Here is a 17,054-nt window from a genome sequence, read left to right as displayed (position 1 = left end):
AGAGTAAATGAAAGTGATGCAAAAAAAACTTACAGCATCTGCTATTCCCAGGTGCTAACAGATAGTTTGAGTTAATTATTCACTGCACTTCAAATTTGAACATGATAGCTTGAACATAAATTAAAGGGATGCAATACAATCTTACAGCACCTGCTATTCCCTGGTACTAAAATATTTCTATTTAATCTGTACACTTCACATACAAGCTTGTCAGTTGCAGATTAAAGTAAAGTGATGCAACAAAAACTTACAGCATCTGCTATTCCCAGGTGCTAACAGATAGTTTTTTTAATTAATCACTGCATTTCACATCCTAGCATGTCATCTTGACAGTAAATTAAAGTGATTCAAGAGAAGCTTACAGCATCTCGTAGTCCAAGGTGCTAACAGATAGTTTTTGATGAATAACTGCACTTCACATTCAGGCATGTGAGTTGGAGAGTAAATGAAAGTGATGCAAAAAAAACTTACAGCATCTGCTATTCCCAGGTGCTAACAGATAGTTTGAGTTAATTATTCACTGCACTTCAAATTTGAACATGATAGCTTGAACATAAATTAAAGGGATGGAATACAGTCTTACAGCACCTGCTATTCCCTGGTACTAAAAGATTTCTATTTAATCTGTACACTTCACATACAAGCTTGTCAGTTGCAGATTAGAGTAAAGTGATGCAACAAAAACTTACAGCATCTGCTATTCCCAGGTGCTAACAGATAGTTTTTTTAATTAATCACTGCACTTCACATCCTAGCATGTCATCTTGAAAGTAAATTAAAGTGATGCAAGAGAAGCTTAACAGCATCTCGTAGTCCAAGGTGCTAACTGATAGATTTTTGATGAATAACTGCACTTCACATTCAGGCATGTGAGTTGGAGAGTAAATGAAAGTGATGCAAAAAAAACTTACAGCATCGGCTATTCCCAGGTGCTAACAGATAGTTTTTTTTTATTAATCACTGCACTTCACATTTGAGCATGTCAGCTTGAAAGTAAATTAAAGTGATGCAAGAAGAGCTTACAGCACCTGGTATTCCTAGGTAGAGTCCCACCTCAGTATTATCCAGGCCCAAACTTGCTTAGCTTCCAAGGTCAGATGAGATTGCACTTTCTCAAGCTGGTGTGGCCGTAAGCCTTAAACACTTACTCAAATTGCCTAATCATAGCAAATATGATCAAAGACCAATCTGACAATTTTTTTTATTAATCCCTGCACTTGACATTCTAGAATGTTATCTTGATTGTAAATTAAATGATGCAATAAAAGCTTACAACATCTGGTATACGGAGGCACTAACAGACAGTTTTTTGATGAATCACTGCACTTCACATTCAGGCATGTGAGTTGGAGAGTAAATGAAAGTGATGCAAAAAAAACTTACAGCATCTGCTATTCCCAGGTGCTAACAGATAGTTTGAGTTAATTATTCACTGCACTTCAAATTTGAACATGATAGCTTGAACATAAATTAAAGGGATGCAATACAATCTTACAGCACCTGCTATTCCCTGGTACTAAAATATTTCTATTTAATCTGTACACTTCACATACAAGCTTGTCAGTTGCAGATTAAAGTAAAGTGATGCAACAAAAACTTACAGCATCTGCTATTCCCAGGTGCTAACAGATAGTTTTTTTAATTAATCACTGCATTTCACATCCTAGCATGTCATCTTGACAGTAAATTAAAGTGATTCAAGAGAAGCTTACAGCATCTCGTAGTCCAAGGTGCTAACAGATAGTTTTTGATGAATAACTGCACTTCACATTCAGGCATGTGAGTTGGAGAGTAAATGAAAGTGATGCAAAAAAAACTTCCAGCATCTGCTATTCCCAGGTGCTAACAGATAGTTTTTTTTATTAATCACTGCACTTCACATTTGAGCATGTCAGCTTGAAAGTAAATTAAAGTGATGCAAGAAAAGCTTACAGCACCTGGTATTCCTAGGTAGGGTCCCACCTCAGTACTATCCAGGCCCAAACTTGTTTAGCTTCCAAGGTCAGATGAGATTGGGCGTTCTCAAGCTGGTGTGGCCGTAAGCCTTAAACACTTACTCAAATTGCCTAATAATAGCAAATATGATCAAAGACCAATCTGACAATTTTTTTTATTAATCCCTGCACTTGACATTCTAGAATGTTATCTTGAATGTAAATTAAATGATGCAATAAAAGCTTACAACATCTGGTATACGGAGGCACTAACAGACAGTTTTTTGATGAATCACTGCACTTCACATTCAGGCATGTGAGTTGGAGAGTAAATGAAAGTGATGCAAAAAAAACTTACAGCATCTGCTATTCCCAGGTGCTAACAGATAGTTTTTTTTATTAATCACTGCACTTCACATTTGAGCATGTTAGCTTGAAAGTAAATTAAAGTGATGCAAGAAAAGCTTACAGCACCTGGTATTCCTAGGTAGGGTCCCACCTTAGTACTACCCAGGCCCAAACTTGCTTAGCTTCCAAGGTCAGATGAGATTGGGCGTTCTCAAGCTGGTGAGGCCGTAAGCCTTAAACACTTACTCAAATTGCCTAATCATAGCAAATATGATCAAAGACCAATCTGACAATTTTTTTATTAATCCCTGCACTTGACATTCTAGAATGTTATCTTGAATGTAAATTAAATGATGCAATAAAAGCTTACAACATCTGGTATACGGAGGCACTAACAGACAGTTTTTTGATGAATCACTGCACTTCACATTCAGGCATGTGAGTTGGAGAGTAAATGAAAGTGATGCAAAAAAAACTTACAGCATCTGCTATTCCCAGGTGCTAACAGATAGTTTGAGTTAATTATTCACTGCACTTCAAATTTGAACATGATAGCTTGAACATAAATTAAAGGGATGGAATACAGTCTTACAGCACCTGCTATTCCCTGGTACTAAAATATTTCTATTTAATCTGTACACTTCACATACAAGCTTGTCAGTTGCAGATTAAAGTAAAGTGATGCAACAAAAACTTACAGCATCTGCTATTCCCAGGTGCTAACAGATAGTTTTTTTAATTAATCACTGCACTTCACATCCTAGCATGTCATCTTGAAAGTAAATTAAAGTGATGCAAGAGAAGCTTACAGCATCTCGTAGTCCAAGGTGCTAACAGATAGATTTTTGATGAATAACTGCACTTCACATTCAGGCATGTGAGTTGGAGAGTAAATGAAAGTGATGCAAAAAAAACTTACAGCATCGGCTATTCCCAGGTGCTAACAGATAGTTTTTTTTTATTAATCACTGCACTTCACATTTGAGCATGTTAGCTTGAAAGTAAATTAAAGTGATGCAAGAAAAGCTTACAGCACCTGGTATTCCTAGGTAGGGTCCCACCTTAGTACTACCCAGGCCCAAACTTGCTTAGCTTCCAAGGTCAGATGAGATTGGGCGTTCTCAAGCTGGTGAGGCTGTAAGCCTTAAACACTTACTCAAATTGCCTAATCATAGCAAATATGATCAAAGACCAATCTGACAATTTTTTTATTAATCCCTGCACTTGACATTCTAGAATGTTATCTTGAATGTAAATTAAATGATGCAATAAAAGCTTACAACATCTGGTATACGGAGGCACTAACAGACAGTTTTTTGATGAATCACTGCACTTCACATTCAGGCATGTGAGTTGGAGAGTAAATGAAAGTGATGCAAAAAAAACTTACAGCATCTGCTATTCCCAGGTGCTAACAGATAGTTTGAGTTAATTATTCACTGCACTTCAAATTTGAACATGATAGCTTGAACATAAATTAAAGGGATGGAATACAGTCTTACAGCACCTGCTATTCCCTGGTACTAAAATATTTCTATTTAATCTGTACACTTCACATACAAGCTTGTCAGTTGCAGATTAAAGTAAAGTGATGCAACAAAAACTTACAGCATCTGCTATTCCCAGGTGCTAACAGATAGTTTTTTTAATTAATCACTGCACTTCACATCCTAGCATGTCATCTTGAAAGTAAATTAAAGTGATGCAAGAGAAGCTTACAGCATCTCGTAGTCCAAGGTGCTAACAGATAGATTTTTGATGAATAACTGCACTTCACATTCAGGCATGTGAGTTGGAGAGTAAATGAAAGTGATGCAAAAAAAACTTACAGCATCGGCTATTCCCAGGTGCTAACAGATAGTTTTTTTTTTATTAATCACTGCACTTCACATTTGAGCATGTCAGCTTGAAAGTAAATTAAAGTGATGCAAGAAGAGCTTACAGCACCTGGTATTCCTAGGTAGAGTCCCACCTCAGTACTATCCAGGCCCAAACTTGCTTAGCTTCCAAGGTCAGATGAGATTGGACGTTCTCAAGCTGGTGTGGCCGTAAGCCTTAAACACTTACTCAAATTGCCTAATCATAGCAAATATGATCAAAGACCAATCTGACAATTTTTTTTATTAATCCCTGCACTTGACATTCTAGAATGTTATCTTGAATGTAAATTAAATGATGCAATAAAAGCTTACAACATCTGGTATACGGAGGCACTAACAGACAGTTTTTTGATGAATCACTGCACTTCACATTCAGGCATGTGAGTTGGAGAGTAAATGAAAGTGATGCAAAAAAAACTTACAGCATCTGCTATTCCCAGGTGCTAACAGATAGTTTGAGTTAATTATTCACTGCACTTCAAATTTGAACATGATAGCTTGAACATAAATTAAAGGGATGCAATACAATCTTACAGCACCTGCTATTCCCTGGTACTAAAATATTTCTATTTAATCTGTACACTTCACATACAAGCTTGTCAGTTGCAGATTAAAGTAAAGTGATGCAACAAAAACTTACAGCATCTGCTATTCCCAGGTGCTAACAGATAGTTTTTTTAATTAATCACTGCATTTCACATCCTAGCATGTCATCTTGACAGTAAATTAAAGTGATTCAAGAGAAGCTTACAGCATCTCGTAGTCCAAGGTGCTAACAGATAGTTTTTGATGAATAACTGCACTTCACATTCAGGCATGTGAGTTGGAGAGTAAATGAAAGTGATGCAAAAAAAACTTACAGCATCTGCTATTCCCAGGTGCTAACAGATAGTTTTTTTTATTAATCACTGCACTTCACATTTGAGCATGTCAGCTTGAAAGTAAATTAAAGTGATGCAAGAAAAGCTTACAGCACCTGGTATTCCTAGGTAGGGTCCCACCTCAGTACTATCCAGGCCCAAACTTGTTTAGCTTCCAAGGTCAGATGAGATTGGGCGTTCTCAAGCTGGTGTGGCCGTAAGCCTTAAACACTTACTCAAATTGCCTAATAATAGCAAATATGATCAAAGACCAATCTGACAATTTTTTTTATTAATCCCTGCACTTGACATTCTAGAATGTTATCTTGAATGTAAATTAAATGATGCAATAAAAGCTTACAACATCTGGTATACGGAGGCACTAACAGACAGTTTTTTGATGAATCACTGCACTTCACATTCAGGCATGTGAGTTGGAGAGTAAATGAAAGTGATGCAAAAAAAACTTACAGCATCTGCTATTCCCAGGTGCTAACAGATAGTTTGAGTTAATTATTCACTGCACTTCAAATTTGAACATGATAGCTTGAACATAAATTAAAGGGATGGAATACAGTCTTACAGCACCTGCTATTCCCTGGTACTAAAAGATTTCTATTTAATCTGTACACTTCACATACAAGCTTGTCAGTTGCAGATTAGAGTAAAGTGATGCAACAAAAACTTACAGCATCTGCTATTCCCAGGTGCTAACAGATAGTTTTTTTAATTAATCACTGCACTTCACATCCTAGCATGTCATCTTGAAAGTAAATTAAAGTGATGCAAGAGAAGCTTAACAGCATCTCGTAGTCCAAGGTGCTAACTGATAGATTTTTGATGAATAACTGCACTTCACATTCAGGCATGTGAGTTGGAGAGTAAATGAAAGTGATGCAAAAAAAACTTACAGCATCGGCTATTCCCAGGTGCTAACAGATAGTTTTTTTTTATTAATCACTGCACTTCACATTTGAGCATGTCAGCTTGAAAGTAAATTAAAGTGATGCAAGAAGAGCTTACAGCACCTGGTATTCCTAGGTAGAGTCCCACCTCAGTATTATCCAGGCCCAAACTTGCTTAGCTTCCAAGGTCAGATGAGATTGCACTTTCTCAAGCTGGTGTGGCCGTAAGCCTTAAACACTTACTCAAATTGCCTAATCATAGCAAATATGATCAAAGACCAATCTGACAATTTTTTTTATTAATCCCTGCACTTGACATTCTAGAATGTTATCTTGATTGTAAATTAAATGATGCAATAAAAGCTTACAACATCTGGTATACGGAGGCACTAACAGACAGTTTTTTGATGAATCACTGCACTTCACATTCAGGCATGTGAGTTGGAGAGTAAATGAAAGTGATGCAAAAAAAACTTACAGCATCTGCTATTCCCAGGTGCTAACAGATAGTTTGAGTTAATTATTCACTGCACTTCAAATTTGAACATGATAGCTTGAACATAAATTAAAGGGATGCAATACAATCTTACAGCACCTGCTATTCCCTGGTACTAAAATATTTCTATTTAATCTGTACACTTCACATACAAGCTTGTCAGTTGCAGATTAAAGTAAAGTGATGCAACAAAAACTTACAGCATCTGCTATTCCCAGGTGCTAACAGATAGTTTTTTTAATTAATCACTGCATTTCACATCCTAGCATGTCATCTTGACAGTAAATTAAAGTGATTCAAGAGAAGCTTACAGCATCTCGTAGTCCAAGGTGCTAACAGATAGTTTTTGATGAATAACTGCACTTCACATTCAGGCATGTGAGTTGGAGAGTAAATGAAAGTGATGCAAAAAAAACTTACAGCATCTGCTATTCCCAGGTGCTAACAGATAGTTTTTTTTATTAATCACTGCACTTCACATTTGAGCATGTCAGCTTGAAAGTAAATTAAAGTGATGCAAGAAAAGCTTACAGCACCTGGTATTCCTAGGTAGGGTCCCACCTCAGTACTATCCAGGCCCAAACTTGTTTAGCTTCCAAGGTCAGATGAGATTGGGCGTTCTCAAGCTGGTGTGGCCGTAAGCCTTAAACACTTACTCAAATTGCCTAATAATAGCAAATATGATCAAAGACCAATCTGACAATTTTTTTTATTAATCCCTGCACTTGACATTCTAGAATGTTATCTTGAATGTAAATTAAATGATGCAATAAAAGCTTACAACATCTGGTATACGGAGGCACTAACAGACAGTTTTTTGATGAATCACTGCACTTCACATTCAGGCATGTGAGTTGGAGAGTAAATGAAAGTGATGCAAAAAAAACTTACAGCATCTGCTATTCCCAGGTGCTAACAGATAGTTTTTTTTATTAATCACTGCACTTCACATTTGAGCATGTTAGCTTGAAAGTAAATTAAAGTGATGCAAGAAAAGCTTACAGCACCTGGTATTCCTAGGTAGGGTCCCACCTTAGTACTACCCAGGCCCAAACTTGCTTAGCTTCCAAGGTCAGATGAGATTGGGCGTTCTCAAGCTGGTGAGGCCGTAAGCCTTAAACACTTACTCAAATTGCCTAATCATAGCAAATATGATCAAAGACCAATCTGACAATTTTTTTATTAATCCCTGCACTTGACATTCTAGAATGTTATCTTGAATGTAAATTAAATGATGCAATAAAAGCTTACAACATCTGGTATACGGAGGCACTAACAGACAGTTTTTTGATGAATCACTGCACTTCACATTCAGGCATGTGAGTTGGAGAGTAAATGAAAGTGATGCAAAAAAAACTTACAGCATCTGCTATTCCCAGGTGCTAACAGATAGTTTGAGTTAATTATTCACTGCACTTCAAATTTGAACATGATAGCTTGAACATAAATTAAAGGGATGGAATACAGTCTTACAGCACCTGCTATTCCCTGGTACTAAAATATTTCTATTTAATCTGTACACTTCACATACAAGCTTGTCAGTTGCAGATTAAAGTAAAGTGATGCAACAAAAACTTACAGCATCTGCTATTCCCAGGTGCTAACAGATAGTTTTTTTAATTAATCACTGCACTTCACATCCTAGCATGTCATCTTGAAAGTAAATTAAAGTGATGCAAGAGAAGCTTACAGCATCTCGTAGTCCAAGGTGCTAACAGATAGATTTTTGATGAATAACTGCACTTCACATTCAGGCATGTGAGTTGGAGAGTAAATGAAAGTGATGCAAAAAAAACTTACAGCATCGGCTATTCCCAGGTGCTAACAGATAGTTTTTTTTTATTAATCACTGCACTTCACATTTGAGCATGTTAGCTTGAAAGTAAATTAAAGTGATGCAAGAAAAGCTTACAGCACCTGGTATTCCTAGGTAGGGTCCCACCTTAGTACTACCCAGGCCCAAACTTGCTTAGCTTCCAAGGTCAGATGAGATTGGGCGTTCTCAAGCTGGTGAGGCTGTAAGCCTTAAACACTTACTCAAATTGCCTAATCATAGCAAATATGATCAAAGACCAATCTGACAATTTTTTTATTAATCCCTGCACTTGACATTCTAGAATGTTATCTTGAATGTAAATTAAATGATGCAATAAAAGCTTACAACATCTGGTATACGGAGGCACTAACAGACAGTTTTTTGATGAATCACTGCACTTCACATTCAGGCATGTGAGTTGGAGAGTAAATGAAAGTGATGCAAAAAAAACTTACAGCATCTGCTATTCCCAGGTGCTAACAGATAGTTTGAGTTAATTATTCACTGCACTTCAAATTTGAACATGATAGCTTGAACATAAATTAAAGGGATGGAATACAGTCTTACAGCACCTGCTATTCCCTGGTACTAAAATATTTCTATTTAATCTGTACACTTCACATACAAGCTTGTCAGTTGCAGATTAAAGTAAAGTGATGCAACAAAAACTTACAGCATCTGCTATTCCCAGGTGCTAACAGATAGTTTTTTTAATTAATCACTGCACTTCACATCCTAGCATGTCATCTTGAAAGTAAATTAAAGTGATGCAAGAGAAGCTTACAGCATCTCGTAGTCCAAGGTGCTAACAGATAGATTTTTGATGAATAACTGCACTTCACATTCAGGCATGTGAGTTGGAGAGTAAATGAAAGTGATGCAAAAAAAACTTACAGCATCGGCTATTCCCAGGTGCTAACAGATAGTTTTTTTTTATTAATCACTGCACTTCACATTTGAGCATGTCAGCTTGAAAGTAAATTAAAGTGATGCAAGAAGAGCTTACAGCACCTGGTATTCCTAGGTAGAGTCCCACCTCAGTACTATCCAGGCCCAAACTTGCTTAGCTTCCAAGGTCAGATGAGATTGCACTTTCTCAAGCTGGTGTGGCCGTAAGCCTTAAACACTTACTCAAATTGCCTAATCATAGCAAATATGATCAAAGACCAATCTGACAATTTTTTTTTATTAATCCCTGCACTTGACATTCTAGAATGTTATCTTGAATGTAAATTAAATGATGCAATAAAAGCTTACAACATCTGGTATACGGAGGCACTAACAGACAGTTTTTTGATGAATCACTGCACTTCACATTCAGGCATGTGAGTTGGAGAGTAAATGAAAGTGATGCAAAAAAAACTTACAGCATCTGCTATTCCCAGGTGCTAACAGATAGTTTGAGTTAATTATTCACTGCACTTCAAATTTGAACATGATAGCTTGAACATAAATTAAAGGGATGGAATACAGTCTTACAGCACCTGCTATTCCCTGGTACTAAAAGATATCTATTTAATCTGTACACTTCACATACAAGCTTGTCAGTTGCAGATTAGAGTAAAGTGATGCAACAAAAACTTACAGCATCTGCTATTCCCAGGTGCTAACAGATAGTTTTTTTAATTAATCACTGCACTTCACATCCTAGCATGTCATCTTGAAAGTAAATTAAAGTGATGCAAGAGAAGCTTAACAGCATCTCGTAGTCCAAGGTGCTAACTGATAGATTTTTGATGAATAACTGCACTTCACATTCAGGCATGTGAGTTGGAGAGTAAATGAAAGTGATGCAAAAAAAACTTACAGCATCGGCTATTCCCAGGTGCTAACAGATAGTTTTTTTTTATTAATCACTGCACTTCACATTTGAGCATGTCAGCTTGAAAGTAAATTAAAGTGATGCAAGAAGAGCTTACAGCACCTGGTATTCCTAGGTAGAGTCCCACCTCAGTACTATCCAGGCCCAAACTTGCTTAGCTTCCAAGGTCAGATGAGATTGCACTTTCTCAAGCTGGTGTGGCCGTAAGCCTTAAACACTTACTCAAATTGCCTAATCATAGCAAATATGATCAAAGACCAATCTGACAATTTTTTTTATTAATCCCTGCACTTGACATTCTAGAATGTTATCTTGAATGTAAATTAAATGATGCAATAAAAGCTTACAACATCTGGTATACGGAGGCACTAACAGACAGTTTTTTGATGAATCACTGCACTTCACATTCAGGCATGTGAGTTGGAGAGTAAATGAAAGTGATGCAAAAAAAACTTACAGCATCTGCTATTCCCAGGTGCTAACAGATAGTTTGAGTTAATTATTCACTGCACTTCAAATTTGAACATGATAGCTTGAACATAAATTAAAGGGATGGAATACAGTCTTACAGCACCTGCTATTCCCTGGTACTAAAAGATTTCTATTTAATCTGTACACTTCACATACAAGCTTGTCAGTTGCAGATTAGAGTAAAGTGATGCAACAAAAACTTACAGCATCTGCTATTCCCAGGTGCTAACAGATAGTTTTTTTAATTAATCACTGCATTTCACATCCTAGCATGTCATCTTGACAGTAAATTAAAGTGATTCAAGAGAAGCTTACAGCATCTCGTAGTCCAAGGTGCTAACAGATAGTTTTTGATGAATAACTGCACTTCACATTCAGGCATGTGAGTTGGAGAGTAAATGAAAGTGATGCAAAAAAAACTTACAGCATCTGCTATTCCCAGGTGCTAACAGATAGTTTTTTTTATTAATCACTGCACTTCACATTTGAGCATGTCAGCTTGAAAGTAAATTAAAGTGATGCAAGAAAAGCTTACAGCACCTGGTATTCCTAGGTAGGGTCCCACCTCAGTACTATCCAGGCCCAAACTTGTTTAGCTTCCAAGGTCAGATGAGATTGGGCGTTCTCAAGCTGGTGTGGCAGTAAGCTTTAAACACTTACTCAAATTGCCTAATAATAGCAAATATGATCAAAGACCAATCTGACAATTTTTTTTATTAATCCCTGCACTTGACATTCTAGAATGTTATCTTGAATGTAAATTAAATGATGCAATAAAAGCTTACAACATCTGGTATACGGAGGCACTAACAGACAGTTTTTTGATGAATCACTGCACTTCACATTCAGGCATGTGAGTTGGAGAGTAAATGAAAGTGATGCAAAAAAAACTTACAGCATCTGCTATTCCCAGGTGCTAACAGATAGTTTGAGTTAATTATTCACTGCACTTCAAATTTGAACATGATAGCTTGAACATAAATTAAAGGGATGCAATACAATCTTACAGCACCTGCTATTCCCTGGTACTAAAATATTTCTATTTAATCTGTACACTTCACATACAAGCTTGTCAGTTGCAGATTAAAGTAAAGTGATGCAACAAAAACTTACAGCATCTGCTATTCCCAGGTGCTAACAGATAGTTTTTTTAATTAATCACTGCATTTCACATCCTAGCATGTCATCTTGACAGTAAATTAAAGTGATTCAAGAGAAGCTTACAGCATCTCGTAGTCCAAGGTGCTAACAGATAGTTTTTGATGAATAACTGCACTTCACATTCAGGCATGTGAGTTGGAGAGTAAATGAAAGTGATGCAAAAAAAACTTACAGCATCTGCTATTCCCAGGTGCTAACAGATAGTTTTTTTTATTAATCACTGCACTTCACATTTGAGCATGTCAGCTTGAAAGTAAATTAAAGTGATGCAAGAAAAGCTTACAGCACCTGGTATTCCTAGGTAGGGTCCCACCTCAGTACTATCCAGGCCCAAACTTGTTTAGCTTCCAAGGTCAGATGAGATTGGGCGTTCTCAAGCTGGTGTGGCAGTAAGCCTTAAACACTTACTCAAATTGCCTAATAATAGCAAATATGATCAAAGACCAATCTGACAATTTTTTTTATTAATCCCTGCACTTGACATTCTAGAATGTTATCTTGAATGTAAATTAAATGATGCAATAAAAGCTTACAACATCTGGTATACGGAGGCACTAACAGACAGTTTTTTGATGAATCACTGCACTTCACATTCAGGCATGTGAGTTGGAGAGTAAATGAAAGTGATGCAAAAAAAACTTACAGCATCTGCTATTCCCAGGTGCTAACAGATAGTTTGAGTTAATTATTCACTGCACTTCAAATTTGAACATGATAGCTTGAACATAAATTAAAGGGATGCAATACAATCTTACAGCACCTGCTATTCCCTGGTACTAAAAGATTTCTATTTAATCTGTACACTTCACATACAAGCTTGTCAGTAGCAGATTAAATTAAAGTGATTCAACAAAAACTTACAGCATCTGCTATTCCCAGGTGCCAACAGATAGTTTTTTTAATTAATCACTGCATTTCACATCCTAGCATGTCATCTTGACAGTAAATTAAAGTGATGCAAGAGAAGCTTACAGCATCTCGTAGTCCAAGGTGCTAACAGATAGATTTTTGATGAATAACTGCACTTCACATTCAGGCATGTGAGTTGGAGAGTAAATGAAAGTGATGCAAAAAAAACTTACAGCATCTGCTATTCCCAGGTGCTAACAGATAGTTTTTTTTATTAATCACTGCACTTCACATTTGAGCATGTCAGCTTGAAAGTAAATTAAAGTGATGCAAGAAAAGCTTACAGCACCTGGTATTCCTAGGTAGGGTCCCACCTCAGTACTATCCAGGCCCAAACTTGCTTAGCTTCCAAGGTCAGATGAGATTGCACTTTCTCAAGTTGGTGTGGCCGTAAGCCTTAAACACTTACTCAAATTGCCTAATCATAGCAAATATGATCAAAGACCAATCTGACAATTTTTTTTATTAATCCCTGCACTTGACATTCTAGAATGTTATCTTGAATGTAAATTAAATGATGCAATAAAAGCTTACAACATCTGGTATACGGAGGCACTAACAGACAGTTTTTTGATGAATCACTGCACTTCACATTCAGGCATGTGAGTTGGAGAGTAAATGAAAGTGATGCAAAAAAAACTTACAGCATCTGCTATTCCCAGGTGCTAACAGATAGTTTGAGTTAATTATTCACTGCACTTCAAATTTGAACATGATAGCTTGAACATAAATTAAAGGGATGGAATACAGTCTTACAGCACCTGCTATTCCCTGGTACTAAAAGATTTCTATTTAATCTGTACACTTCACATACAAGCTTGTCAGTTGCAGATTAGAGTAAAGTGATGCAACAAAAACTTACAGCATCTGCTATTCCCAGGTGCTAACAGATAGTTTTTTTAATTAATCACTGCACTTCACATCCTAGCATGTCATCTTGAAAGTAAATTAAAGTGATGCAAGAGAAGCTTAACAGCATCTCGTAGTCCAAGGTGCTAACAGATAGATTTTTGATGAATAACTGCACTTCACATTCAGGCATGTGAGTTGGAGAGTAAATGAAAGTGATGCAAAAAAAACTTACAGCATCGGCTATTCCCAGGTGCTAACAGATAGTTTTTTTTTATTAATCACTACACTTCACATTTGAGCATGTCAGCTTGAAAGTAAATTAAAGTGATGCAAGAAGAGCTTACAGCACCTGGTATTCCTAGGGAGAGTCCCACCTCAGTACTATCCAGGCCCAAACTTGCTTAGCTTCCAAGGTCAGATGAGATTGGACGTTCTCAAGCTGGTGTGGCCGTAAGCCTTAAACACTTACTCAAATTGCCTAATCATAGCAAATATGATCAAAGACCAATCTGACAATTTTTTTTATTAATCCCTGCACTTGACATTCTAGAATGTTATCTTGAATGTAAATTAAATGATGCAATAAAAGCTTACAACATCTGGTATACGGAGGCACTAACAGACAGTTTTTTGATGAATCACTGCACTTCACATTCAGGCATGTGAGTTGGAGAGTAAATGAAAGTGATGCAAAAAAAACTTACAGCATCTGCTATTCCCAGGTGCTAACAGATAGTTTGAGTTAATTATTCACTGCACTTCAAATTTGAACATGATAGCTTGAACATAAATTAAAGGGATGCAATACAATCTTACAGCACCTGCTATTCCCTGGTACTAAAATATTTCTATTTAATCTGTACACTTCACATACAAGCTTGTCAGTTGCAGATTAAAGTAAAGTGATGCAACAAAAACTTACAGCATCTGCTATTCCCAGGTGCTAACAGATAGTTTTTTTAATTAATCACTGCACTTCACATCCTAGCATGTCATCTTGAAAGTAAATTAAAGTGATGCAAGAGAAGCTTACAGCATCTCGTAGTCCAAGGTGCTAACAGATAGATTTTTGATGAATAACTGCACTTCACATTCAGGCATGTGAGTTGGAGAGTAAATGAAAGTGATGCAAAAAAAACTTACAGCATCGGCTATTCCCAGGTGCTAACAGATAGTTTTTTTTTATTAATCACTGCACTTCACATTTGAGCATGTCAGCTTGAAAGTAAATTAAAGTGATGCAAGAAGAGCTTACAGCACCTGGTATTCCTAGGTAGGGTCCCACCTCAGTACTATCCAGGCCCAAACTTGCTTAGCTTCCAAGGTCAGATGAGATTGCACTTTCTCAAGCTGGTGTGGCCGTAAGCCTTAAACACTTACTCAAATTGCCTAATCATAGCAAATATGATCAAAGACCAATCTGACAATTTTTTTTATTAATCCCTGCACTTGACATTCTAGAATGTTATCTTGAATGTAAATTAAATGATGCAATAAAAGCTTACAACATCTGGTATACGGAGGCACTAACAGACAGTTTTTTGATGAATCACTGCACTTCACATTCAGGCATGTGAGTTGGAGAGTAAATGAAAGTGATGCAAAAAAAACTTACAGCATCTGCTATTCCCAGGTGCTAACAGATAGTTTGAGTTAATTATTCACTGCACTTCAAATTTGAACATGATAGCTTGAACATAAATTAAAGGGATGGAATACAGTCTTACAGCACCTGCTATTCCCTGGTACTAAAAGATTTCTATTTAATCTGTACACTTCACATACAAGCTTGTCAGTTGCAGATTAGAGTAAAGTGATGCAACAAAAACTTACAGCATCTGCTATTCCCAGGTGCTAACAGATAGTTTTTTTAATTAATCACTGCACTTCACATCCTAGCATGTCATCTTGAAAGTAAATTAAAGTGATGCAAGAGAAGCTTAACAGCATCTCGTAGTCCAAGGTGCTAACAGATAGATTTTTGATGAATAACTGCACTTCACATTCAGGCATGTGAGTTGGAGAGTAAATGAAAGTGATGCAAAAAAAACTTACAGCATCGGCTATTCCCAGGTGCTAACAGATAGTTTTTTTTTATTAATCACTGCACTTCACATTTGAGCATGTCAGCTTGAAAGTAAATTAAAGTGATGCAAGAAGAGCTTACAGCACCTGGTATTCCTAGGGAGAGTCCCACCTCAGTACTATCCAGGCCCAAACTTGCTTAGCTTCCAAGGTCAGATGAGATTGGACGTTCTCAAGCTGGTGTGGCCGTAAGCCTTAAACACTTACTCAAATTGCCTAATCATAGCAAATATGATCAAAGACCAATCTGACAATTTTTTTTATTAATCCCTGCACTTGACATTCTAGAATGTTATCTTGAATGTAAATTAAATGATGCAATAAAAGCTTACAACATCTGGTATACGGAGGCACTAACAGACAGTTTTTTGATGAATCACTGCACTTCACATTCAGGCATGTGAGTTGGAGAGTAAATGAAAGTGATGCAAAAAAAACTTACAGCATCTGCTATTCCCAGGTGCTAACAGATAGTTTGAGTTAATTATTCACTGCACTTCAAATTTGAACATGATAGCTTGAACATAAATTAAAGGGATGCAATACAATCTTACAGCACCTGCTATTCCCTGGTACTAAAATATTTCTATTTAATCTGTACACTTCACATACAAGCTTGTCAGTTGCAGATTAAAGTAAAGTGATGCAACAAAAACTTACAGCATCTGCTATTCCCAGGTGCTAACAGATAGTTTTTTTAATTAATCACTGCACTTCACATCCTAGCATGTCATCTTGAAAGTAAATTAAAGTGATGCAAGAGAAGCTTACAGCATCTCGTAGTCCAAGGTGCTAACAGATAGATTTTTGATGAATAACTGCACTTCACATTCAGGCATGTGAGTTGGAGAGTAAATGAAAGTGATGCAAAAAAAACTTACAGCATCGGCTATTCCCAGGTGCTAACAGATAGTTTTTTTTTATTAATCACTGCACTTCACATTTGAGCATGTCAGCTTGAAAGTAAATTAAAGTGATGCAAGAAGAGCTTACAGCACCTGGTATTCCTAGGTAGGGTCCCACCTCAGTACTATCCAGGCCCAAACTTGCTTAGCTTCCAAGGTCAGATGAGATTGCACTTTCTCAAGCTGGTGTGGCCGTAAGCCTTAAACACTTACTCAAATTGCCTAATCATAGCAAATATGATCAAAGACCAATCTGACAATTTTTTTTATTAATCCCTGCACTTGACATTCTAGAATGTTATCTTGAATGTAAATTAAATGATGCAATAAAAGCTTACAACATCTGGTATACGGAGGCACTAACAGACAGTTTTTTGATGAATCACTGCACTTCACATTCAGGCATGTGAGTTGGAGAGTAAATGAAAGTGATGCAAAAAAAACTTACAGCATCTGCTATTCCCAGGTGCTAACAGATAGTTTGAGTTAATTATTCACTGCACTTCAAATTTGAACATGATAGCTTGAACATAAATTAAAGGGATGGAATACAGTCTTACAGCACCTGCTATTCCCTGGTACTAAAAGATTTCTATTTAATCTGTACACT

At 36.8% G+C, this 17,054-nt stretch overlaps 19 pseudogenes; all 19 read right to left on the bottom strand.

The window, feature by feature from the left end:
* Positions 1–1,016: 1,016 nt before the first annotated feature.
* Positions 1,017–1,135, bottom strand: LOC145644548 (5S ribosomal RNA; annotated as a pseudogene).
* A 790-nt stretch (positions 1,136–1,925) lies between these two features.
* On the bottom strand, positions 1,926–2,044 carry LOC145647232 (5S ribosomal RNA; annotated as a pseudogene).
* Positions 2,045–2,396: 352 nt separating this feature from the next.
* LOC145647061 (5S ribosomal RNA) lies at positions 2,397–2,515 on the bottom strand (annotated as a pseudogene).
* Positions 2,516–3,306: 791 nt separating this feature from the next.
* On the bottom strand, positions 3,307–3,425 carry LOC145647267 (5S ribosomal RNA; annotated as a pseudogene).
* Positions 3,426–4,217: 792 nt separating this feature from the next.
* LOC145647842 (5S ribosomal RNA) lies at positions 4,218–4,336 on the bottom strand (annotated as a pseudogene).
* A 790-nt stretch (positions 4,337–5,126) lies between these two features.
* LOC145647231 (5S ribosomal RNA) lies at positions 5,127–5,245 on the bottom strand (annotated as a pseudogene).
* Positions 5,246–6,038: 793 nt separating this feature from the next.
* On the bottom strand, positions 6,039–6,157 carry LOC145644547 (5S ribosomal RNA; annotated as a pseudogene).
* Positions 6,158–6,947: 790 nt separating this feature from the next.
* On the bottom strand, positions 6,948–7,066 carry LOC145647230 (5S ribosomal RNA; annotated as a pseudogene).
* Positions 7,067–7,418: 352 nt separating this feature from the next.
* On the bottom strand, positions 7,419–7,537 carry LOC145647060 (5S ribosomal RNA; annotated as a pseudogene).
* A 791-nt stretch (positions 7,538–8,328) lies between these two features.
* LOC145647266 (5S ribosomal RNA) lies at positions 8,329–8,447 on the bottom strand (annotated as a pseudogene).
* A 791-nt stretch (positions 8,448–9,238) lies between these two features.
* LOC145650777 (5S ribosomal RNA) lies at positions 9,239–9,357 on the bottom strand (annotated as a pseudogene).
* Positions 9,358–10,151: 794 nt separating this feature from the next.
* Positions 10,152–10,270, bottom strand: LOC145650776 (5S ribosomal RNA; annotated as a pseudogene).
* A 790-nt stretch (positions 10,271–11,060) lies between these two features.
* Positions 11,061–11,179, bottom strand: LOC145648938 (5S ribosomal RNA; annotated as a pseudogene).
* Positions 11,180–11,969: 790 nt separating this feature from the next.
* On the bottom strand, positions 11,970–12,088 carry LOC145648937 (5S ribosomal RNA; annotated as a pseudogene).
* A 791-nt stretch (positions 12,089–12,879) lies between these two features.
* LOC145650548 (5S ribosomal RNA) lies at positions 12,880–12,998 on the bottom strand (annotated as a pseudogene).
* A 793-nt stretch (positions 12,999–13,791) lies between these two features.
* Positions 13,792–13,910, bottom strand: LOC145648002 (5S ribosomal RNA; annotated as a pseudogene).
* Positions 13,911–14,702: 792 nt separating this feature from the next.
* LOC145650888 (5S ribosomal RNA) lies at positions 14,703–14,821 on the bottom strand (annotated as a pseudogene).
* Positions 14,822–15,614: 793 nt separating this feature from the next.
* Positions 15,615–15,733, bottom strand: LOC145648001 (5S ribosomal RNA; annotated as a pseudogene).
* A 792-nt stretch (positions 15,734–16,525) lies between these two features.
* Positions 16,526–16,644, bottom strand: LOC145650887 (5S ribosomal RNA; annotated as a pseudogene).
* Positions 16,645–17,054: the final 410 nt, after the last annotated feature.

Source organism: Electrophorus electricus, chromosome 13 (assembly GCF_041902795.1).
Source record: "Electrophorus electricus isolate QZ-2024a chromosome 13, ASM4190279v1, whole genome shotgun sequence".
In the NCBI taxonomy this organism is placed as follows: domain Eukaryota; kingdom Metazoa; phylum Chordata; class Actinopteri; order Gymnotiformes; family Gymnotidae; genus Electrophorus; species Electrophorus electricus.
Note: the sequence above shows the minus strand (reverse complement) of the source record. Positions and strands in the feature narration are given on the sequence as shown.